General features: G+C 43.5%; 1 long non-coding RNA gene across 1 annotated transcript; it reads right to left on the bottom strand.

Moving 5' to 3' along the window:
* Positions 1-532: 532 nt before the first annotated feature.
* On the bottom strand, positions 533-25,360 carry LOC140199075 (uncharacterized). The gene is made up of 4 exons (XR_011886338.1): positions 25,269-25,360; positions 12,958-13,053; positions 3,423-3,620; positions 533-838 (listed from the first exon to the last, which is right to left on the bottom strand). It is a non-coding gene; the product is annotated as an uncharacterized lncRNA (long non-coding RNA).
* Between the last annotated feature and the right edge of the window lie 855 nt (positions 25,361-26,215).

The raw sequence follows: 26,215 nt of genomic DNA, 5'->3' as shown, positions 1-26,215 counted from the left end.
CACCCCAGAAATGGGTCGCATAGAACTGGAAACTATCTTGCATTCTGTGTAACCACATCAAGGAAATGTCTCTGCAGCATTCAAATCTGAGGATCAAACGCTTCCATTTCCATATAAGGATTAGGAACTAATCACATAAATATAATACAAATATATACTTGTTTGCTAACATTTTCACAGGGTTTCAAGCCTCAAAATGGCTTAAGATTCTCCAGTATTTCAAAGCACATGCTCAATGGTTTATGAAACTAAAGTGCCATGGTCCTTTTATATTCCTCTTTCTTGCTTGAAATGAAATTAAAGTTCTGTCTGTTTATACCAGACGTCTCAGATTGTTTAGTGATGTATTGTGTGGAGGTAACCAAAGATTTCAGTGCTGAGACACAGGAAGGCCCGTTGAATGAAGCGGACCATCTGGTACTTACAAACCCAGCTGACGGAGCTGGTCTGCTATCATCCTCAGTGAGCATAAGTGGCTGCAGCTCCTGCTGCTGAACAAACTCAACGGTATCCTCATCAACACGTCTTTCGCCAGCTGCACAAACATCAGGAAACTGGAAGTGGACGCGATGCCGTGGCAGGTCAGCTGAGGCCGACTGCATGAAGTTCAAGGTCCTTGGTTGAAACACTACATCAGACATAGTAGGACAGACTAGGCTCTCAGGCGATGATATGCTGTGATCCCAGGCATTCTGCAAGTCGACTGGCACAATCTTGGTCATTTCCACAGAGACACAAGCTGACAGGTTACTTGTGTCACCTTTCCAGGGAAGCTCTTTCTCAGCAGAAGTAGGAGATAGTGGGATAACGCTTAGGCTTTGAAGATATTCAGAATTACCTGAGATATACAAGTTTAGAATAGTACAATTTTATGTCACAAATATTTTCAAAATACATTTACTATAAAACATGAAATATACAACAGCATGAGAGTAAAAACAGTGCAAGATTTACTAACAGGTGCAAGTAAGGTGAAAATTAATAGTTGTAGGATTCAAGTTAACTTGGAGCAAATTAAATTTAGCAAGCAAGAGTTTAAGAGTTTCTGGAGAAACCATCACCATGTTTCATGACAACAAGAAGATGTTACTGACATCTAGAAGTCTCTAAGCTTCTGAGTAATTACTTCAATAGCAAAATAAGAGCACGTTTAATCGTATTGTGTTCTTAATGACCAAATCATCCATTGATTTCTGTGGGTGAATTTTATCTCATTGCTACATATCAGCAGAAATTTGACTATTCACACTGGTGAGTTAACCAATAGGTTACCCTCAACCTTCTTATGAGTTTATGCTGTGCTCACTCATTAACATCCCAATAAAATATATGCTGAAATTGGGGTTAATATTTAACCGCCTACAGACTCTTTTAATATTGAGATTAATGTTCCTGCAATGCATACTCCACATTGAAAGTGACAGTGGAACTATTGACCCTTCTCTGCATGTAGTAATTGTTCGTGTTTTTTCAGATTTTTTAAAAACCATTTTCCCATCTTCTCACTTTTATTCATTGTTCTCCACAATAGTTCATCCCATTTCCTTTCCTGCCAATCCTCTATTTCTTTCTCATTGTTTAATAAGTTAAAGCCATGGATCCCGTTATTCAGCAAACAGAAACCCTGTTGCTTGCTATCCACTTGCCCTATCTGCAACTTGCAGTACAAAATGAAATGTGAGGGTCTAATTCTGCCTATTCCAAGATGCCACTTTCTTAGTTGAAATGTTCAGTCATCTGCCTTCTCCTAGACTCTACACACAGTTCTGCTCTCTGACATGGAAGATATTAAGGTAAGGGAAACACACCTGCAACATTCATTTTGCCATAATTTCAAAGGAGTAAATTAAAAACTGCAATCAATTTTTCTGCATTCATAGAACCAGCAAGCTGATCCCTGTAAAGAATTATATTTATACATTAACCATGGACCATTCTGAGTTACCTTAAGCACAATGAGTGGATTAATAATGTATACAATTATTCATAATCAGGGTGCTTATTCATTTGCAATTGGACCATCACTTCAAGTAGTTAATGAATAGTCACTCGATGCTGCTAAGAACTGCTCATTCCGCACTGTTTTCATCATTCCAAATTCCTCCGGGAATCACCTCTCATAACTCACCACAACAGTTACATTTTTGTAAAATCTTTTCAGTGCTTAAGCTGGCCCGTTTCATTCATATACTAGACAGTGCACTATACATAGCTTTCCTGACTGAAAAGCACAAGCTCTCACACTGACTACAGACTGAAATACTAAAATGGACCATCAAGGTTGTTTGAGCTGCTGCTGTGATCCAGCATGTGTCCCAGTACAAACACAAAAGCTGATCACCAACAGCTTCCAAAAAAAAATCCTGATAGAACCAACATGAGTATAAACTTAGGACATGGAAATAATGCACTCATCTGTAAACATGTCACAATCTGAACCACAGGCTCTCCAATATTCCTTGATTTATTTATTAATATTTAAAAGTTTTTCAGATTTTTTTTCTGATATTCTTCTAGAGAAATTACCTGCTATTAAGGATATGCATTGCAAGTAGTTATTGAATCTCAATATTACTTTTTCTTAAAGGACCATATTCAGTTCATACAGTGGGATAAAGATAGTATTTTCCCCATTTTTGTGATTTCCACATGCCCTATTCTTAAGTCCCTGTAAATTAGTACTCTTTAATACTTAGTTCACTCTGGTTCACTCTGGTTCCCTCTCCTCTTTCACCTCTCATTTTGCACTCTGTTGCTTCATCTCTCTTCACACTATCACATTTTGTTACTCACCTCCCACCATTCCTCAGTTCACATCATCCACCTTTCTCTTTTCCCGTCAGTCATGCACTTTCCCACCCTCTTCACCTCAATTTATACGGCAAATTCCATTCTTCTCTCCCCCCCACCCCTGCCCACATTTCCACAGGGTCAATTCTGAACTTTTAAATTACATTTTTGTACTGAGCCTTAACTATATTGGAACAATGTTCAATTTCAACAAGGGGTCTGGGAATTTCTTTTTGCAAAAATTCTTACACCAACTGGCAATGTAACTCGGGCTTGAATATTAAGAAAACTTGCATGTTTAAAATACTTTCAATACAGCACAATGAAAAGATGAATGCATACTATCTCACTGGACCAGTGTACAAACCACGAATAAATCCAAAACGGCCTTCATTTGCTATTAGCAGAATATTTGAGCAGTCTGTATGCATACCATCAGATTCAATGCCTCTGGGAATTAAATTGCCTGCTTAAACAGAGAAAAAACTATATGCAAACACACTCTACTTTTGATATTGACTATTGAAGTTTGTCTCAGAGTTGAAGAAAAAAAGGAAGGCAAGTATTCCAGACTGAAGGAAAGAAAGAAGGAGGACCAGCAGCAGAAAGTAATCGATAACTGCATTATTTACTGTTCATTGGTGTGTTGTTCTTTTGCTTCAGAAGCCACTCGTGGGTCTGCTGAATTAGTTTTGAGCTCGTGGAGATGAAGGTATCCGGGCTGCACTAGCTGAGCACTCTGTGAAAGGATGGGTTCATCATTTTGAAATTTCCAAGGTGGATCCTTCTTGCAAATCTCCGATTTGTGCCATCACTGATTTGACTAGTGACTAAAACAAGACGTGAGTTATCCTAAAAAGAACTTAACATTAAAAAAATAAAATGTGAGGCCTATTATTTTATTTAAAACAAAAAAGCAACATTAATTGATGGCTGTGGTATAAAACTGCAAAGGAGCTAAATTGGAAAAGTGTGAAAATGTACGCTGGAATAGGGAAGTATGAATAAACTGTGTCCTTTTAACATGGCATTAGACTCACACAAAATGTATGCTTCAAACAAGGTTTTGTTAGGTTTAACTGTATTATTTATTCCTTCAGCACATACCCAAGAGGTCAAATTTCATAGAAGGAGCAGATGAAACCTCTCGTTAAAGAGAACCACCATGTGGCTGTACCTAATGGTGGCAAGTCATTAAAAAAGTCTGAGAACTTGTTGGAAGCCGCAGCAGATCACAGGTGAGACAGGGCAGCCTGACCTTCAGATGCACTTCTGAAGGCCTTAGTAAGGGTGAGGAGAGAAATTCTCTTCCTTCACAGATTTGAAACCTCCCCTACGAGATGGGGAGGAAGGAATAACAGTGGGACAATGTCAAGAGGAAGGAACCAAGCACATGTATGCATTGGCATTCACAAGTGTGGTCATAGATTGTGTAATCATTACCAATTTCCATTTCTCAAAAATTGTACCACAGTTTCAATGTACCTACCAACAGCTTCTGTCCATCAAGATTGCGACCTAACATTCAGATGCCTTCTTCTGGCCCCTGGCCCCCTTGCCAATTTCACATGCTTACCTTTACTCCAAATTCCATTTTCACATCTCACAGATTTTACACTTCGCCAGTTATTCAGTTGCAACAGACCAGATAAGGCATTGCCCAGAGATGAGTGAGCAAGCAATTATCGGTGTGCCGCTCATTGCTGGAATGTCAGGCACAGCCTGTGGGCAGCAGCAGCACGGAGATGTTGGGGATGATGAAATATTCAAACACAATGCTCTTCCTTAATTCCCTCTCCTTCCTTTGTCAGGCAACACAGCCCTGCAGGCCCTGGAGTGTCCGCTGCAGGGAGTGGCAGTGGGTAAGTGATTGGACTAGTATCTACGATTCCGGACTGCTGAGCTTGAAACATGATTTACATCCCCCTTGAGGACTCAAACATATGCAGTGTACTACATCCATGAAGGGTCGCAGTCCTTGAAACACAGTCAAGGTACAGAGAAGGTTTACTCGGATGCTGCCTGGACGAGAGGGCATATCTAATGAAAATGGGTTGAGTGAGCACAGGAATTTCTCTTTAGAGCTTAGGAGGATGAGTGGTGACTTGATAGAGGTGTACAAGAGGCATAGAAAGGGTGGATAGCCACAGACTTTTCCCCAGAGCAGAAATGGTTAATATAAGGGGATATAATAGTAAGGTGATTGGAGGGAAGTATGGGAATTGGGGGTGGGGGGAAAATGTCAGAGGCAAGTTCTTTACACAGAGATTGGTGGATGCGTGGAATGCCCTGCTAGGGATGTTAGTAGAGGCAGATACATGAGGGGCATTTAAGAAACTCTTAGAAAATGGTGAGTTATGTAGGAGGAAAGGGTTAGATTGATCTTAGAGTAGGTTAAAAAGATGACACAACATTGTAGGGCAAATGGCCTGTACGGTGAGATAATGTTCTATGTTCATATGGCCAGTTTGGATAGCAATGACCACCTCCTGTGAAAGCATGAATGTACAAAAATGCTATGCAGAAATGATGATGCAGCTACACCAAAGGACACATGAGAAGTATCCATTTTTTTTCTCTACAAATGTTGTGTAGTTTCTGACTTCGCTGTGGGTTTTCCACAACTGATGTCCTTGGGTTTTCAGTGAACAATGACTGCCAGGCCTATGCAAAGTGCTAAGGACTGTGCAGGTGCCAAGTAAAGCCATGCACGTGGCTTCACGGAGTGCTTGGAAACCTTCAAAATGGAATGCAAGTAGTGGCTGGCTCCATTTCTATACTTGCAGACCCAACCGTCACCCAGTAGCTGTGTTGAGAATGGCAGCACATTGTTTACTGAGCACATACTCTCTTGTCATTGGTACGATCGGGAAGGAGGTACAGAAGTCTTAGGTCACTCAACCACCTGGTTCAGTAACAGTCATTAACCCAGATCCATCAGGCTTGTGATACAGTGTGGATAATTTCACTCATCTCAACTCTGAACTACAGACTCACTTTCAAGGACTTTACAACCAGCATTCTCAGTATTATTTAATTATTCTTTTGCACATTGCTTGTTTTAGTCAGTCTTTATGTATAGTATTTTCATAAATTCTATTGTATTTATTTGTTCTCCTGTAAATGCCTGCAAGAAAATTAATTTCAAGGTAGTAAATGGTGACATACATATACTTTGATAATAAATATACTTTGATGGAGAAGTGTGTGTCTGTGTAGCTGCCTCCTTCAGTACACTTTTGTTGCATAGCTTTTTTCATGTGTTATTTGTTCACAGGAGGTAGACATCACTGAAAATGCTAGCATTTACTACCTTTCCTTAATCACCCATGGATGGGTTTGGAGTCACATATAATCCAAACTGCAGAATTCATTCTCTCTATGGGATTTTATAACATTTAGATCATTTCATTGCTATTGTTATTGAGCTGCTTTAAAAAATCTGATTGTTAATTATTACTTGAATTTAAATACCCCACAGCTACTTGGACAAAGGATAGCCCTTGTCACCATGTAGGCACATGCTAGTCTGGATTGGTGGCAGGAAGGTAGATGGACTATGGCGTGATGAAAATGTTGTGAGATCTCCCCAGACTGACCGCAAGATCACACATGGACTAAGCGCTCACTGACTGGATATTGAAAGGCTGAAACCAGTGGAGGGTGGAGTATACTCTGGAATCTCACACGGAGCCCTCAAGTTGACATGGGCGGCATCTATACCGCACTGCACCTCAAGGAAGCCCACAGATATGAACTTTGTAAAGCTATCCAAAATAGAGGCCCAGTTAAGCCCCAATTGTGACAGGAATTGTACGCTATAACAGGCTACAAAACAAAGTTAGCTAGCATTGAGAAAACTGCATCCCTTCCTGATTAATTCAACACAGTCTACAGATACAGAAGGGGGGGGGGAATGAACTGTCACCACCCACTTCAACAGCATTCACTCCACCTGTTACTACGGTCACCTTTGCAGACATCAAATCAATCTTCTGCAGAGTGAATGTGTCGAAAGCACAGAGGCAGAATTATGTCCCTGGCCATGTCTTCACATACTGAGCAGCTCACCTGGCCGGGGTATCTGCAGACTTATCCCTTCTTCAATCTGAGGTTCCCACCTGCTTTAAAGATCACTATCATTCTGGTACCCAAGAAAAATAATGTAATGTGCCTGAATAACTACTGTACATATTCACTTGCATCCATAATCATAAAGTGCATTGAGAGGTTGGTCTTGGCTCCAACTCTGAGCACCCACAGAACCTTGACCTACTGCCTCATGCTGAAACAGGTCCATGGCGGATGCCATCTCCCTGGCTCTATGCTCATCTTTGGAGTATCTGGACAGTAGAAATACTTATGTGAGATTATTGTTTATTAACTACAGCTCTACTTTCAGCACCATAATTCTTAGCAAACTCATCTGCAAACTCCTAGACCTCTAGGACACAACTCTTCACTCTGAAACTGCATCCATGACTTCCTGACTGCAATCAGTAAGGATAGGCAGCAACACAGGAGATTTCCCTCTCTTTGAATACATTTCCCCCATCAATCTCATGCAGACAGTCTCCACCACGTCTATAATTTGGAACTGTGGTACAAATTAAGAATTGCTACAAATATCTATCTCCAATCTGGAAAGAGCCCAGAGTAAAAAAAAGTGGTGGTCCATCATCATGATAATCACAGGCAGGATAGTCTTTTTATACAGTTATACTGTGGGCACCACTGAGGCAGGTCCTGGTCAGCAACTCATTACTTCAGTGAAGTGTTCACAGGCATTATTCATCACAGACATGCAATCGGACAGCTGTTGTTGATGATAAAACCTTTTGCTCTTCACTCTCCCAGCAGATTCACCTCTCCTGGGCGTCCTGTCTTTTTTCTTTAATCAAAGTACGTAACTATTGAAGTAGGTATACTATATCAACACCACAAAATGCTGGAGGAACTCAACAGGTCAGGCAGCATTCATGGAAATGAATAAACAGTCGATGTTTCAGGCTGAGAGACTTCGTCAGGACTGGAAAGGAAGAGAGAAGATGCCAGAATAAAAAGGTAGGGGGAGGGAAAGAGGGATAGCTAGAAAGTGAAGGCAGGTGGTTAGGATAGGTAAAGGACCGGAGAGGAAATAATCTGATAGGAGAGGAGAGTGGACCATCGAAGAAAGGGAAGGAGCAGGGGACCAAGGGGCAGGTGATTGAGCAGAGAAGAGGTAAGAGGCCAGACTGGAGAATAGAAGAAGAGGGGAGGGGGAGGCATTTCTTTATAACCAGAAAGAGAAATCAATATTCTTGCCAGCACACTGGAGGCTACCCAGGTGGACTTAAAGTGTTGCTCCTCCACCCTGAGGATGGCCTCATCTTGGCACAAGAGGAGGCCATGGAACAACATTTTGTAATGAGGATGGGAATCGACATTAAAATATTTTGCCACCAAAAAGTTCCGCATTACACAGATGGGGCAGAGATGTTTCATGAAGCGGTTCCCCCAATTTGCAACAGATCTCACCAATGTAGATGAGGCCACTTTAGGAGCACTGAACACAACAGATGACCCCAGCAGATTTGCAGGTAAAGTATTGTCTACCCTGGAAGGACTGTTTGGGGCCCTGAATGGATGTCAGGGAGGAGGTGAATGGATAGGTGTAGCATTTTGGCTGCTTGCAGAGATAAGTGTTAGGAAGGCGATTAGTGGGGAGGGACAAATGGACGAGGGAATCACGGAGGGGTGATCCCTGTGGAAAGTGGAGAGAGGAGAAGATGTGTTTTTGATTCCTTTGGAGATGACGGATGTAATGGAGAATGATGTACTGGGTGAGGAGGCTCATGGGATGGTACGGTAAGCACAGGGGGAACTCTATCACAGTTCAGGCAGTGGGAAGATGGGGTGAGCACAGATGTTAAGGAAGTGGAAGAGATGCAGGTGAAGGCAGCATCAATGGTGGGGGAAGGGAAACCCTGAGCATGGAAGGAGGAGGACATCTCTGATGCCCTGGAAAGGAAAGCCACATCCTGGGAACAAATGTGGCAAGGACAAAGGAACTGAGAAAAGTGAATAGCATTTTTACAGGAGACAGAGTGAAAAGAGGTATAGTCAAGACAAGCGTTGGGATCAGTGGGTTCATGAAAGATGTTGGTCGACAGAAAGCAGCACCAATGCAGTCATCAATGTAACAGAGGAAGAGTTGAGGAGCATTTCCAGGCAAGGCTTGAAACATGGACTTTTCTACATAGCCAACAAAACAACAGGCACAACTAGGGCTCATGCAGGTACCTATGGCTACCCCCCAAAAGTGGGAGGAGCCGAAGGAAAAATTGTTGAGGGTGAGGACCAATTCTGCTAGAAGGAAGAGGGTGGTGGTGGAGGGGAACTGGTGGGTTGTATACAATGTACAACCTCGAGACTCAGCTTCTTGTAAGGCAGCCATAAAACAGAGAAATGATGAAAAACCCCACACCACAAAGACCGTCAAACATCTAATGTGCAAAAATAAGAATAAAACTTGCAAACAATAAAGAACGTTAAAGACTCAGAGAAATGGCCAATGTTCTCAGGCAGGACAAAGGTGTAGTATTTAATGAAAGTCCAAAACTCAAATGTTCTCAGGCAGGACAAAGGTGCAGTAGTTAATGAAAGTCCAAAACTCAGTCACCACAATCTCCAAAAACTTTCGTAACTTTCCCTACTTCTGACACTTCTCTCCAAACAGCTATCCCTTTAATTAACCAATTACAAATCAATGATGAGTCCTGATGATGGTTCTTTTCCAGAAACGTTGACTCTTTATACCTTTCCATAGATGATGCCTGACCTACCGAGTTCCCCCAGCATTTTGTGTGTGTCACCAACAAATCAATGATCCCTTTAAATTGTTTCAGAGAGGGGCTGGGGGTTTGTGGGAATGGATGGTTAGACTTGGTTCTTCCTGCTTATGAATATCAGGTTGTCGACATGGACTATGGGGATCATGTCAGGATTTGCCCACTCTTTATTGGCAAGTGTGCCAGTCTATCACACAGTCAGACTAACACCGAGAACTTGTCCTTATGATCTGCAGAGAAAAATTCAAGTATACAGTGGTGAAGCAATAGAAATGCAGAGTCCAGTTCTGTGGACTCTGAATAAACCCAACAGTCAATTACCGTTTACTGTCTGTTTGCAAAGGTAAATCATAAGCAAAATTAAAGCTCAGAGTTGGGGATGTTTTGATTGCACCTCGTGGTCGATGTTTCAGACATGTTTGCACACACTGAAGCAAATGGTGAATCAGGAGTTTTTGTTTCAGGTGGTTATTTGTTGCCCTCATCACCATTTTGAAAACGTGACTACAGCAACACTGTATTTAGTTTTAGCTAACACTGCAATCAACACACAAGTAGCGACTTAAACGGTATTGCACTCTATCCCATTCTAACTTCCCTGCTCCTAAATTTGAAAGCTTTTGCTAATAATATCCCATTTGTGTCTTTTTAATGACTTTATCTATCTGTTTTACTCTCTTTAAGGATCTGCTCCTCTTTTCATATCCTGGAGTTGAATACATTTACTCTTGCCTTTTTGAAACTCCACAAATGCATAATTTCACTCCTGTATGGAATACATTTCACTTGCTAATTTTCTTTCCAAATGACCGGACCATCTATATGTGCCTGTAATCTAAAGCATACCTCCTCCCAGTGAAACACAGCCATTTTTGCATCATTGTAAACATCCTTATCATGGCCTTCACATTTAATTTTAAATGATCAGTGTATAAACAAAAAATAGCAAGGGACCAAGCACTATATCTTGTGGAGCACCATTGTAACAGTCTTCCTGTCACAAAACCACAAATCTATCTGCCATATTGTTTGCTATAATTAAACTAATTCTGAATCCAATTTACCATTCTTCTTTGGGTGCATTTGCCTTTCCTTCTGGAAAAAAATCTATCATTTTGGATATAGCCAAAACCCTTGGTTAAATTTCATGTAGATTAAGTTGGAGAAATTAACCTCATCTACCCAACTTATTAATCTTCAAAAAATTCAAATTATTCAGACACAGCCATGGTGTTTATCTTTGATTAGACTGTGCCTTCCTAAATTAAGGACCATAATGTTCCCTGGAATTGATTTCAATAGGTTTAATGGGCAGTAGTTAAACAACCTGACCTGGATTACTCTTTTTATCCATTTCTCACTTCCTTTCTAATAATACAATGTTAACAGTGGTCTACTCTTTTACAAAGGCGTTTGAATCCGACAGAGATCTTTGGCAATTTTATCCTTTATTAGTTTTAACATCCTGAATAATCTTACATCCAGTCCTGGAAATCTTTTTTCTTTTTAAAGATGCTACTCTTTTGCTCTGTTACTATGTTTCACACTCTTCCTCCTTAAATACAATCTCACCATCATCCCCCTTAAAAAAGCATTCACAAAGTATTAAGTATTTTACAACTCTTGTTCTACATGAGCTCTAATCTGCTAATTAAACTTGCCGATGACACCATATTGATTGGCCTAATTTCAGACAATAACAAGGTGGCCAACAAGGAAGAAGTCAAGAAAACAACCTCTCCCTCAATGTCGCAAAAACAAAGGAGCTGGTTGTGGATTACAGGAGAAATGGAGACGGGCTAACCCCTATTGACATCAATGGATCTGGGGTTGAGAGGGTAAAAAGCTTTAAGTTCCTCGGCATCCACGTCACTGAGGACCTCACGTGATCCGTACACACCAGCTGGGTGGTGAAAAAGGCACAACAGCGCCTCTTTCACCTCAGACAGTTGAGGAAGTTTGGTATGGGTCGCTAAATCCTAAGAACTTTCTGCAGAGGCACAATTGAGAGCATCCTGACTGGCTGCATCAGTGCCTGATATGGGAACTGTACCTCCCTTAATCACAGGACTCTGCAGAGGGTGGTGCAGACTACCAAACGCATCTGTCGTTGTGAACTTCCGATGGTTCAGGACACTTCAAAAAAACAAGAGTGAGAAAAGGGCCCAAAGGATCATTGTGGACCCAAGTCATCCCAACCACAATCTATTCTAGCTGCAACCATCCGGGAAACAGCACCGTAGCATAAAAGCTAGGACCAACAGGATCTGGGACAGCTTCTTCCATCAGGACATCAGACTGATTAACTCACGCTGATTTGAGTGTATTTCCATGTTACATTGGCTGTTCTATTTATTATAAATTACTGTGATTGCACATTGCAAATTTAGATGGGGACGTAATGTAAAGATTTTTACTCATATATGTGAAGGATATAAGAATTAAAGTCAATTTAATTCATGAAGTCTACCCTGTTAGTTCTTAAGAAGTGCTTAGTGCTCTTCCTAATATATCTGTAAAATACCCAGAGTTTCTTTGATTTTATCTGTTGCATATTCTGATGCTTTCTCTTCACTTTCCTAATTTCACTTTTAATTTCACTCCTACTTTTTACTATTTTAGGGGAGAATAATATTTCAGAACAGATAAATTAATATTCCTGCTTCATGACAGTTTGGACTCTTCATCACCATCAGAAATTTGCATAGTAACATGCCCTTATTAAAGGCCTACAATGATGGGAGAAATGGAGAATTTTGCCTCTAACTATGGATGTGTCTGCTACATTTGCTTGGAAGTAAATAATGTATTGTCTGAGTGTCTTGTTATTGAAAAGTGGGTTTAAACTGTGCTCTCACACAGTCCAATTGGAAACTTGGCATTGCCGCTGCATGGATTCTCCAGTACTTGAGAAATCTGGCTGGGAAAGGTTTATGGGTAATGTCAATTTCACAAAAGATGCATTCTTATCAGCCCCTCCCATGAGCCAGATGAGCTTTTTGAGGCCTCACTCTTACCCCAAACATCAATCCCACTTTTCACTGCCTCGATTCCCTTGTTGATGGTAATCATCTGCACTAACCTCCGCATCGGGTGTCATCCTGGGTGCCAAGTGGAGAGAAACAAAGTGAAAATGATTCTGTAGATCCTCCACACCTGACCTTGGTGGATTATTCATCCATTTCTAGTCTCCCTTTGATGTTCCTTGTAAATATCAGAGCATGTATCTAATTTGGTTTTCAAGTCCATTTGTACCCGAGATTTTTCTTTCTTGTAAATTCACATCCCGTGTACATGCCATGAAGGTGATGCCCTCATCATCCTCCTGCTCATTTACCTTCACAGGGTCATCCTTTCCCTCATCTTCAGAGTCAACTTCTACAAAAACTGGAACTAGGGCCAATAGAAAGGAAACTTTCAATGCTCCAGTGTTCTGTACATCAGGAGAAAAAAATCATAAGTTAGTCACTTATTTTTAACCATGGAAAAAAAATAATTAAGGCCCCTTAACTGCTTCAATTAGATATCACATCAGTGATAATTCTGCTGTTGTATGCCACGTGGGTGATTGTATCACCAGGAAGATGGGAATTTGGTGTTTAGCTGTCCAATGTCAGGAGTGTAGTAGAATGCAAGCACTCATCTCAAGAACTATGGGTTATGGACGAATGGAATCATCAAATTTATATCCTGACTGGCATATAACAATACATGTTGGAAGGTGTATAAAGCTGCTATCAAATAAGTATCAGACTCATCAGTAATATTCCACTAAGTGAACTAGCTGCAAATGCATTTACTTAAAGAAGATCAATTAAAGTGAGCTTCAAGGGATATTGAAGCTGCACCCTCATCTTTTTCAATGCCTGAGGAGGGAGGCAGAATCTGGGAAAATCACAGTATTAAGAGCAGAATTTTGTTGATTGCCACCGGTGATTCTGAAGGTCACTTGCAGTTTTGGCATAATAGAATTTGGGTAAATTTGCTGAATGGTAGGCAATGCCAAATCTGACACTATACTCTATTACATGGCTCCACATGGTGTCCAGCAATGGATCCAGTCTTGTTGCACTTTTCCAGCATTGCACAAGAGAACTTCCTCTCCAATCCAAACTGTGGTAGAGAATTAGAGATCCCATTCACTTAGATGGGGATTCTAAACTTGTGGAATAGAGCAAGTCATCACTACACATTTTATAAACAAGAGAAAATCTGCAGATGCTCGAAGTCCAAGCCACACACACAAAATGCTGGAGGACCTTAGCAGGCCAGTCAGCATCTATGAAAAAGAGTACAGTCAATGTTTTGGGCCGACACCCTTCAGCAGAACATATTTTATGTTAAGTTATTGTTTTATACGATGGATTTGGTTGAGCTTTGATTTGGTATTTTTAAAAATAAGTAGTTTTTATTTTTTAAATTATTAAATTATAACAGCATCTATAATTGTCACACCTTCATAGATTTGACACAAAAGTGCTTCACCCCTGGCTTTCTGTTGTCCAGACGGTTTCAGTGAAGTTTCTAGGATCCTTACTGGCTGACACCTGTTCAAAGATCTCGCTGCACAATTTTTAGGGAGCAGAGATCTCGCTACATAATTCTCAGGTGCTAAAGGCCAAAGGAATGGCATCCAGTACTTTACAGAAGGGATTGCAGAACATAATTCTGGGCAGCAGGCAGCATCCACTAAGTTCCAGTATTTCCTCCTTCATGAACACTTCACTATGGATTAGGAAAGTTTAAAAGAATTCTTTCTAAAACATTCAACACTTCTGAATTTTGCTACTAGCCATTGCTGCTGCTGCTGCTGCTTCTTCTTCATACTGCACCCTCGTTGGATAACCATAATATGTGAATCTGCAACCTTTTATCACAGAACTCAACCCTCTTTTCGTCTGGTATATTTATAATGACTGTTCCTGAAGAAGGCTGATACACATACTTAAATTATAGGCTTAAATAATTATCATTCGTTAAAGCTTCTCCTTTAACAAGTTCAGCCAACAACTTGCTAACAGTCACCGTAATTCCAACATGTGGAGAAACTTCATTCTTTATGGATGAGAAAATGTGGATCTGTTGCATACAGCAGTTCTAGACCTGTCACGGCAATGGCTTTTGTTGAAAGATGAAGATTGCAACAGTATAGTGTACAACAGGGCAACAAACAGGGCTGTGACTGTTATCCAAAATTAAAATGAGATGTCAGCTAGTTAATGACATCAACTTAAAGATGGGTTGAATCCTGGAAAAGGCTACTTTTGATGATAATCAGGACATTCTTTATAGAAAAGGAATCCATATTCATAGCAGAGACAATCTAGAATTGTCATGATTAAAACGGTGGATAGAACATAGAATAGTACGTAGAACAGTATGGACCCTTCAGCCTAGGATGTTGTGCCAAACTTTAAACCTAGTCTACAATCAACCTAATCCTTCCTTCCTACATAGCCCATACCCCTCCATTTTTCTTTTATCCATGAGACTATCTAAGGATCCTTTATATGTCCCTAATGGTATCTGCCTCTGCCACCACCCCTAGAAGTGCATCCCAGGTACTTATCACTTGTTGGGCAAAGGAACACCTCGGACATCTTTGCTATACTTTTCTCCACTCACCTTAAAGTAATATTTTCTCATATTAGCTATTGTTGCACTAACTTTCTTTCTATCTATGTCTTCTATAATTTTATACACTTCTATCAAGTCACCTTTCATCCTCTTTCTCTAAAGAGCAAAGCCCTAGCTTGCTCAACCTTTCCTAAGACATGCTCTCTAATCCAGGCAGCATCCTGGTAAATCTCCTCTTCACCCTCTTTCAAGCTTCCACATTCTCCCAGTGATGAGGTGACCAACATTGAATACAATACTCCAAGTGTGGTCTAACCTGACTTCTGCAGAGTTACAAAATTATCTCACAGCTCCTGAACTCAATGCCTCGTCTAATGAAGACCAACACACCAAATGCCTTATTAAACACCCTTATCAACTTGCACAGCAACTTTGAAGGATCTAAGGATTTGGACCCCAGACCCCTGCTTTTCCTCCACACTGCCAAAACTTCTGTTATTAACCTAGTATTGTCTTATCAAGTTCAACTTCCCATTGCGCTTTTCCAGACTGAGCTCTATTAGCCACTTCTCAGACCAGCACAGCATTATATGTCCAGTTGTACCCTACAACAAACTCCTATACTATTCATAATTCCACTATTCTTTGTCATCTACAGATTTATTAACCCACCTTTCCACTTCCAAGTCCAAGTCATTTATTAAAACCACAAAGAGCAGGAGTACCAGAACAGATTCCTGCTGCTCAATGACCTCCAAGCAGAACACACACCATCTAATACCACCTTCTGCCTTCTGTGGGCTAGCCAATTCCAAGTTCATGCTGTCAGGTTGCCATGTATCCTGTCCTTCATGACTTTCCGGATGAACCTTATCAAAGGCCTTACTAAATTCAATATGTACCACATCCGCTGCTCTGCTGACTTCAATTTACTTTGACACTCCCTTGAAAATGTCAATCAGGCTCATAAGGCATGTCCGTCCCACACAGAACCATGTTGATTATCCCTGATGAAACCATGCTTCTCCAGATGCTTGTAAGTCCTGTCCCTAAGGATCTTCTCCATTAGTTTGCCCACCACTAACATATGACTCACTGGTCTTTCATTTCCAGCATTATCCCTATTACTTTCCTTGAATGTTTTCTATCCTCCAGTCCTCTGATACTACTCCTTGGCCAGTAAGGACACAAAGTCATTGTCAATACTCCAGCAATCTCTTGCCTCGCTTTTGTAGCAATCAAGGGTAGATTCCACCTGGACTCAGGGACTTATCCGTCCTTATGTTCACACCTCTTTATGTTAACTGCCTCTTTCTTAACACCAGCAAGTTATCTTGGACCTTGGGGAAACCTGAATTGCAAAAAGTCTTTGTTCGATTGTCATTTTGGTATTGGATAGTAAATTAATTGCAAGTGAAGTATGCTCTGTCACTCCTCCTTCAATGAAACAAAGCTTGCAAAGGGAATTAGTTTTTCACATTTTCAAATAATGACACTAAATACAAGAATGTTCACTAGAAAAACCTATTTCACAATTGTTAATCACAGTAGAGGAAAGGTCTTGCCATTAAGGTGCTGGTTGACTAGAACAGCAAAATTATCTTCTATTAGTTATAGAAAAGAACACCATAGACTGGTCAGAATGATTTTTTTCTCCACTTCCAAATCTCCATTTTGATCTGACACCATCATATTTTTGATAAAATCCTTTTGATATACCACGTATATATTTTACAGTATTTCATGACATTGAAACATCTGTGTGAGTGATCTACATTAATGATTTAAAAGAAGTGACTGAATGTACAGTTAAGATAGTTGTTGATGTAGTAAAATAGGTGGGTTAGCAAATAGAAAGGAGAGAACAACAGTTTTCAGAGGAATAGAGAACGGTTATGTGTGTGGGTAAGAAGTTGGCAGATGCATTTTAACATGGGAAAATATGGTTTAATGTTACCCACATTGCATGGAAGAATGAAAAAAGAAAAAAATCATTATGATATGAAACTACAGAATGAAAAAAGAAAAAAAATCATTATGATATGAAACTACCCATACATTGGGATCCAAATACACAAAACACAAAAAGTCAGCATATGGAAATTAGAATATCCCTTGGAATATTAACTTCTATTGTAAAGGGCATAAGGTATAAAAGTAGCCAAGTCTTAATGCAACTTTACAAGGCACTGGTGAGAACATACCTGGAACACAGTACAAGTTTGGTTTCCATGTTTAAGGTAGGCTGTACTTGCATTGGAGGTATTTGAGCTCCAACGGTTGAGAAAATTGAGCTAATTGAGCTCCAACGGTTGAGAAAACTGATGCGGTCATGGGGACAACGTACAAACTTTTTATAGGCAGTAGTGGGAATTTAACCTGGGCCACTGGTACTGTAAAGTGTTGTGCTATCCACTAAACTAGATTGATCTTGGAGTAAGTTAAAAGGTTGGCACAACATCGTGGGCCAAAGGTCATGTACTGTGGTGTACTTTTCTATGTCCAAACATACCCAGCGTATAAATGCCATGAAATTAATTTTTTGCAGCTTCAGCACATTACAGAAATGCAAACATAATTTGAAATAAACTGAATATTCAGACAACATCCTGGAGAATCTTCCTTGCACACTGTGCAGCAGTCACATCTTTCCTGTAGTGTGAAGGCTAGAACTGCACACAATACTTCTAAATGGGTTCTAAACTTGTAAAGTAACACCCCAAATGTTACATTCCATTTATCTTTCCAATGAAACAAGAACGCCAGATATCTTCTCCACCATCCTCACGAGTTGTTCAGTCAATGTACAAACCCCATTTCCAGAAAAGTTGGGATATTTTCCAAAATGCAATAAAAACAAAAATCCGTGATATGTTAATTCACGTGAACCTTTATTTAACTGACAAAAGTACAAAGAAAAGATTTTCAATAGTTTTACTGACCAACTTAATTGTATTTTGTAAACATACACAAATTTAGAATTTGATGGCTGCAACACACTCAACAAAAGTTGGGACAGAGTTAAAATAAGATTGAAAAGTGCACAGAATATTCAAGTAACATCGGTTTGGAAGACTCTACATTAAGCAGACTAATTGGTAGCAGGTGAGGTATCATGACTGGGTATAAAAGTAGCATCCATCAAAAGCTCAGTCTTTGCAAGCAAGGATGGGTCATGGCTCACCCTTTTGTGCCAAAATTCGTGAGAGAATTGTTAGTCAGTTTAAAAGAAACATTTCTCAACGCAAAGGGCAAGGTCGGAAACCACTGTGGAATGCGTGTGATCTTCGAGCCCTCAGGTGGCGCTGCCTAAGAAAACGTCATGCTACTGTGACAATTATAGCCACCTGGGCTCGGGACTACTTCGGAAAACCATTGTCACTCAACACACTCAGTCGCTACATCCAGAAATGCAACTTGAAACTGTATTACGCAAGGACGAAGCCATACATCAACTCTATGCAGAAACGCTGGCGAGTCCTCTGGGCCCGAGCTCAGCTCAGATGGACCGAAAGGCTGTGGAACCGTGTGCTGTGGTCAGATGAGTCCACATTTCAGCTAGTTATCGGAAAAAACGGGCATCGAGTTCTCCGTGCCAAAGATGAAAACGACCATCCAGATTGTTATCAGCGAAAGGTGCAAAAGTCAGCATCTGTGATGGTATGGGGGTGCATCAGTGCCCACGGCATGGGTGAGTTGTATGTATGTGAAGGTACCATTGACTCTGAGGTGTATATTAGGACTTTAGAGAGACATATGTTGCCATCAAGGCGACGTCTCTTCCCAGGACGTCCATGCTTATTTCAGCAGGACAATGCCAGACCACATTCTGCACGGGCTACAACAGTGTGGCTTTGTAGACACAGAGTGCATGTGCTTGACTGGCCTGCTGCCAGTCCAGATCTATCTCCTATTGAAAATGTATAGCGCATCATGAAGAGGAGAATCAGACAACGGAGACCACGGACTGTTGAGCAGCCGAAGTCTTATATCAAGCAAGAATGGACAACATTTCCAATTGCAAATCTACTACGATTAGTATCCTCAGTTCCAAAACGATTAAGAAGTGTTATTAAAAGGAAAGGTGATGTAATACAATGGTAAACATGCCTCTGTCCCAACTTTTGTTGAGTGTGTTGCAGCCATCAAATTCTAAATTTGTGTATATTTACAAAATACAATTAAGTTGGTCAGTAAAATTATTGAAAATCTTTTCTTTGTACTTTTGTCAGTTAAGTAAAGGTTCACGTGAATTAACATATCAGATTTTTGTTTTTATTGCATTTTGGAAAATATCCCAACTTTTCTGGAATGGGGTTTGTAGTTTGTCTCATGAGCATAGTTTTAGAAACATATTCTAAATCTCAGTTTCTGGTTTTTAGTCATGAGTTTAATAGTAACAATAATTTGCTGGAACTCAGGGTGAATCAACATCTGTGGAAGGAACTGTCGATGCTTCAGGTCAAAATCCTGCATTAAGCCAACATGGATAATTTCTTTCATCCAACAGATACTGCTCCGCCTGTTGAGTTCCCACGGCACATTGTTTGTTCTCCAGATTCCACAACAGTACATTCTTGTGCGTCTAATACTAATGTTTAGCCTGGATTTTTTTTACAGACTAATAATAGCATTTCAGACATCCCACCTCTCCCAGAAGTTCTGGGAGTCTCCTGCATATCGATAGTGGCTCCCTGACGCCCGGAAATTATAAACAATATCCCGGTAATAGATTTTTTTGAGAAAGAGAGGGAGAAGGAGAGCGAGCATCCTGATTGGTCTCTCTTCGTGCTAAGAGTGGTCCCCAACCACCGGGCTGTGAGGGAACGATATGATTTGGCGATAGGAGTCAGCTGCACCTTTCCTCATTCCCTGTCACGCCCACAGTTGAGCTCGAACGCACGGGAGGTCATTACCCGCGCGTCATCCATGTCAGCGCGGGAAGGAGATCAACTCCTCGAGCTTGCAAATGACAGCGGGCTGAAAAGTATGTTTGACATAACATCTCTGCCGGCATTCTGGATCAAAGTCAAGGCTAAATATCCTGAGATAGCCACAAAAGCACTGAAAACGTTGCTTCCATTTCCAACATCATATCGCTGCGAAGCGGGGTTTTCTGCAATGAATGCAACGAGAACTAAATTGCGGAATAGACTGGACACAAGGACCCCCTTCGAGTATCACTGTCTCCCATCACGCTTCGATGGGACCGTCTTGTTGCAGGGAAACAAGCCCAGGGCTCCCACTGATTCAGCGATATTGGTATGTTGCAACGATTTTATATGTTCATACGGGGAAAATATGCGGTGTGTTTAATATCCAAACGTTACTTAAAATGTTATGATGCTATTGACTAATAATTGACTTATTGTGGCGACCCATTTTCGAGCACACACGAACCGGCCCACGAAACAGCACGCGGAGGCAGAGGGCCCGCCCCAGAAAGTGCGCCAGGCCATCTTCACCAGCAGGGGGAAAATCCCGTGCGCGGAAAGGGTCTGGGAATATGCATTCCCCACAGCAGACCCGCCCCAGGGAGGGCGGGAACGGGAAGGCTTTAAAGCAGGCCGCGAAGTCTGAATAAATCTCTTTATCGCACCTCCAACTCACCGACTCCGTGTGGTTATTCTAGCGCTGTGTGTAGCACACCGCTACATTTGGTGACCCCGACGGCCCAAACGATATTTGGACCAGAGATGACCGATGCCGCATCTGTTCATGCAGTTTCGTTAAAACTGCCAAGCTTTTGGCCGCTGAGATCTTCTCTGTGGTTTGAACAGGCAGAAGCACAATTCCACATTTGGCAGATAACCTCAGAGTCCACTCGTTACTACTACGTGCTGAGCTCACTGGACCAAGAGACTGTTGCACACGTTGAGGAATTTATACAGTCGCCCCCGGAGAACGGCAAATACACAGCATTCAAAGCCCTGCTCATAAGGACTTTCCGACTCCCACGGCGCGAATGAGCACGCCGCTTAATGCACCTGGATGGTTTGGGAGACAGGCCGCCGTCGGCATTAATGAACGAAATGCTGGCCCTGGCTGAAAGACACAAACCCTGCCTCATGTTTGAGCAGGCGTTCCTAGAGCAACTGACCGAGGACATATGCCTGCTGCTGGCAGACACAGATTTCAGCGACCCCCAGGAGGTGGCGGCCCGGGCAGATGTGCTGTGGACTGCCAAGGAGAGAGGGGCATCCGTCGCACACATCACCAAGCTGCGTGCCCAACGACAGACCAGGCCCGGCAGCAGAGCCCAACGAACGCTGGTGGTGCTTCTACCACCAGCGGAGGGGCACAGAGGCCCGCCGCTGTAGACCACCCTGCAAATTCCCGGGAAACGCCAAGGCCCAGCCGCCGCCGATCGCTACGGCGGCTGGCCATCAGGACAGCCTCCTGTACGTCTGGGATAAGCAGTCGGGACACCGATTTTTGGTCGACACCGGAGCAGAAATCAGCATTTTACCTCCAACGAGTTACAACACCTGCAACAGAGAACCGGGACTCACCCTGAGGGCCACAAATGGCAGCACAATACGAACCTATGGCACCCGCACGGTGCGGCTACAGTTCTGCTCCAGCCGGTTCACGTGGGACTTCACACTGGCCGCCGTGGCCCAACCACTCCTGGGGGCGGATTTTCTGCGAGCCCACAGCCTGCTGGTCGACCTGCAAGGGAAGCGATTAGTCCACGCCAAGACTTTTCAAACGTTCTCTCTGGGTGAAGCACAGTTGCCAACCCCACACCTGGACTCCATCACGCTCTCCAACGATGAATTCACCAGGGTCCTGGCGGATTTCCCATCAGTACTGACACCGCAGTTCACGGCAGCCATGCCCAGACACGGAGTTCAGCACCACATCCTGACCCAGGGACCACCCCTCCACGCCCGTGCTCGAAGGCTTCCCCCGGCCAAGCTCCGACTGGCGAAGGAGTTCAAGAAGATGGAGGAATTGGGGATCATACGACAGTCCGACAGCCCATGGGCCTCCCCCCTGCACATGGTGCCCAAGGCAACGGGGGGGGGGGGAGGGCTGGAGACCATGCGGTGACCACCGCAGACTGAACCAGGCTACAATGCCAAACTGCTACCCTGTGCCGCACATTCAAGACTTCGCAGCAAACCTACACGGCGCAAGGATATTTTCCAAGGTAGACCTCGTCCGGGGATACCATCAAATCCCGCTACATCCGAACGACATCCCCAAAACAGCACTCATCACCCCGTTTGGACTTTTTGAATTCTTCCGACTGCCGTTCGGCTTGAAGAATGCCGCACAGACTTTCCAGCGGCTAATGGACGCGGTGGGACGTGACCTGGACTTTGCATTCATCTATTTGGACCACATCATCATAGCCAGCAGTAGTCGTCAAGAGCATCTGTCTCACCTCCACCAGCTCTACTCCCGCCTGAGTGAATTCCGCCTTACAATCAAGTCCAAACGGGCACCGCTACAGCGGCCCTACGAGGGGCCGTTTAAGGTGATCAGGAACAACGGGTCCACGTTCGTGCTGGACATTGGGGGGAGAGAGGTGGTTTTCACAGTGGACCGACTCAAACCGGCCCATGCGAACTTGGCGCAGCCGGTCCAGTCTCAGGCAAACGGCCAAGGTGCAGCGGCACACTAAGGCTCTGCCGCAGCAGTTCGAACCCACCCGCCGGAGGTTGGACCACATTCATGTGGATATCGTGGGGCCCCTGCCAGTGTCACGAGGAGCGCGGTACCTCCTAACTATCGTAGACCGGTTCACCAGATGGCCAGAGGCCATCCCGCTCAGCGACACCACCTCCGAATCCTGCGCCTGAGCACTGATCGCAACCTGGGTAGCCCACTTCGGGGTACCGGCCCACATTACCTCCGAGAGGGGCGCCCAGTTCACCTCCAGCCTGTGGTCGGCTATGGCCAGCCTTTTAGGATTGCAGCTACACCGCACAACTGCCTACCACCCACAGTCGAACGGACTAGTGGAGCGTTTCCACCGTCACCTGAAGTCGGCTCTCATAGCCCGCCTGAAAGGGCCTAACTGGGTGGACGAACTTCCCTGGGTCCTGCTCAGAATCCGCACGGCGCCCAAGGAGGATCTGCACACCTCGTCGGCCGAGTTGGTGTACGGCGCACCCCTGGTCGTCCCAGGAGAGTTCATACCAGCCCCAAGGGGGCAAGAGGAAGAACCCACAGCAGTCCTGGACAGACTACGAGAGAGGTTCGGTAACCTGGCCCCCATACCCACTTCACAGCACAGACAGAGCCCGACCTGCGTACCCAAAGACCTGCAGAACTGTAAATTTCTTTTTGTACGACGGGGCGGACACCGGGCACCGCTACAGCGGCCCTATGAGGGACCGTTTAAGGTGATCAGGAACAACGGGTCCACGTTCGTGCTGGACATTGGGGGGAAAGAGGTGGTTTTCACAGTGGACCGACTCAAACCGGCCCATGTGGACTTGGCGCAGCCGGTCCGGGCTCAGGCACCGCGGCACGGGAGCAGACCTGCCGAACAGAGGCCGATCCAGACTGTGGACATTGGGGAAGTATCGCCGGTTCTGAGGGGGGGGGGGTGGTGGTTATGTGGCGACCCACTTTCTAGCACACACGAACAGTCAATAGCATCATAACATTTTAAGTAATGTTTGGATATTAAACACACGGCACTATATGTTCATACGGGGAAAATAAAAATCATTTCAACACACCAATATCGCTGAATCAGTGGGAGCCCTGGGCTTGTTTCCCTGCAACAAGACGGTCCTATCGAGGGGTGATGGGAGACAGCGATACTAGAAGGGAGTTCCTTATGTCCAGTCTATTCCGCAATTTAGTTTTCGTTGCATTCATTGCAGAGATATGTTGGAAATGGAAGCAACGTTTTCAGTGCTTTTGTGGCTATCTCAGGATATTTAGCCTTGACTTTGATCCGGAATGCCGGCAGAGATGTTATGTCAAACATACTTTTCAGCCCGCCGTCATTTGCAAGCTCGGGGAGTTGATCTCCTTCCCGCGCTGACATGGATGACGCGCGGGTAATGACCTCGCGTGTGTTCAAGCTCAACTGTGGGCGTGACAGGGAATGAGGAAAGGTGCAGCTGACTCCTATCGCCAAATCATATCGTTTCCTCGCGGCCCGGTCTGCGGGGCAAAAAATGTTGGGGACCCCTGCTGAGTAGACCTATCAGTTTTCTTTGTGGGGGGGCTTTACAGTCGACCTCAAAAATAATGACAGTGCTGCTCGCTGCACTGTTTGCAACAGTCACTTTTCTATTGTCCATGGTGGGTTAAAATGTAAAAGCATGTTGAGGTGAGTTTAACAGGTGTCATTCGTTCATTAGCATAGCTAACGTTATTTAAACTAGCTGGCTGACTGCTAAGGAACTACTCTATTGATGTCCTACGTGATGAGGCCAAACTCCCTCTAGACTTGCTTATAAACATGATAATATAAGTACATATTTTAATGTCACATTTTCTGCATATACCCAACTTGGTTTACAGATTAGACAAAATCACTAAACAAAGTATTACATACACCCTTGGAGGTCGACGGGGGAGGAATATGGGGTTGCGGGGGTGCTACCTCCCTGAAATGAGTTTTTGCAGGGTGGGATGTCTGGCATTTGTTTATAAAGTTGTGGTAAACCGAGGTTTTAAGTTCCTCCAGCATTTTGTGTGTGTTTTGTATTTCCAGCATCTGCAGATTTTTAAATATTTTAATAGTTTAAAAAGGGAGTATTACTACCTGCTCAGACATTTATCAACTAGTATTTTGACTTTCAGGAAACTATGGTCTTGAACCCCAAATTTTCTCTGTTCATCAACTTTACTTAAGCGCCCTCCCATTTACTGTATACTTGTAAATTGCAGATTTTCAACTTGGGATTTCTGGTTTCTTAAATTAAAACTAACTTCTACGCTAACCACACATTCCTCCCATTCAACCACCGAAATCCAAAGCCCTGGCCTCCCCTCTCCAACTTTTCCACCAGAAAGCACCCCCTCCCAGTTCTGTCTTGGCGTCTCAGCAACCAGGCCTGTACCCAGCCTTGTCAGCGGTCTATCCTGTCTCTGTACCTGTGCCTGGGTTCCGAATGCATGGCCGCGCGTTCGACCCAGCCACCAAGGAAGTGAAGCTAATCGGGAGCCGTTCACACCGCCTGCAGAGCCTTGCATCGTGGCGGGCCGCGGCCTCGGGCGCCCCCAACTGGACGGCCCGGCTGCCCGCCCTCGGACCGTTCGCCCGCCTCGCCTCGTCCCGCCCCGATCGCCTTCCTGCTTCTATGTAGTGCAGTTTCTCCCCATCGGAGCCATGGTCGGGGTCGTCACAACCCACCCATCTGTTAGAGCTAGGGACTGACGACACCGGAGCGCAGGAGCTCTCTCCGGATCTTACCACTTGCTCCTCTCCAGATCGCCCGAACAGTTCTGTTTTTTAAATTACGAGGGAGTAGGGGATTTGAGGACAAACAACTCCTCACCGCGGAGAATGACTAGTTTCTGCTTCCGTTCTGTCGATTACCAGATGACCGTTGAGGCCAATGAGAGCTGACAAGTTAGCGGTCAGTTTATACAGAGTTTACCTTGGACCACTGTATCTTGTGGATGCAAGGACTTGGGACTTTGGCCGCCATCCTAAATGGTCCTTTGTGAATAGGCGAGGATTCCGTAGGATCAGTGGGGATATTGTACTTCTTGGAAAGTTTAGGGGAAATCATTGCATCTTTAACACCATCTGCCCTGTAACACCATCTTATATAACATGAAATTTGGTGTTTTACAGCAGCAGAACAGTGAAAGACGTAATGTTTGCATGGGATAAGCTGCTCCTAAATCATTGTGTGGATCTTCAAAGTCCTGTTTCTCCTCCTCTATGGTAGTAACGAAAGGACATGCACCAGATAGCAAGGGTCCTTGATGATATGCCACCTTGTTAAGGCATTGCCTCTTGAATATGTCCTCTACTGTTGGGAGGCTGTGCCCATGATAAAGGCGGCTGAGCCGATAGCCTCTTGCAATCCTGT

Source organism: Mobula birostris, chromosome 6, assembly GCF_030028105.1.
Source record: "Mobula birostris isolate sMobBir1 chromosome 6, sMobBir1.hap1, whole genome shotgun sequence".
Taxonomy (NCBI): Eukaryota; Metazoa; Chordata; class Chondrichthyes; order Myliobatiformes; family Myliobatidae; genus Mobula; species Mobula birostris.
Note: the sequence above shows the minus strand (reverse complement) of the source record. Positions and strands in the feature narration are given on the sequence as shown.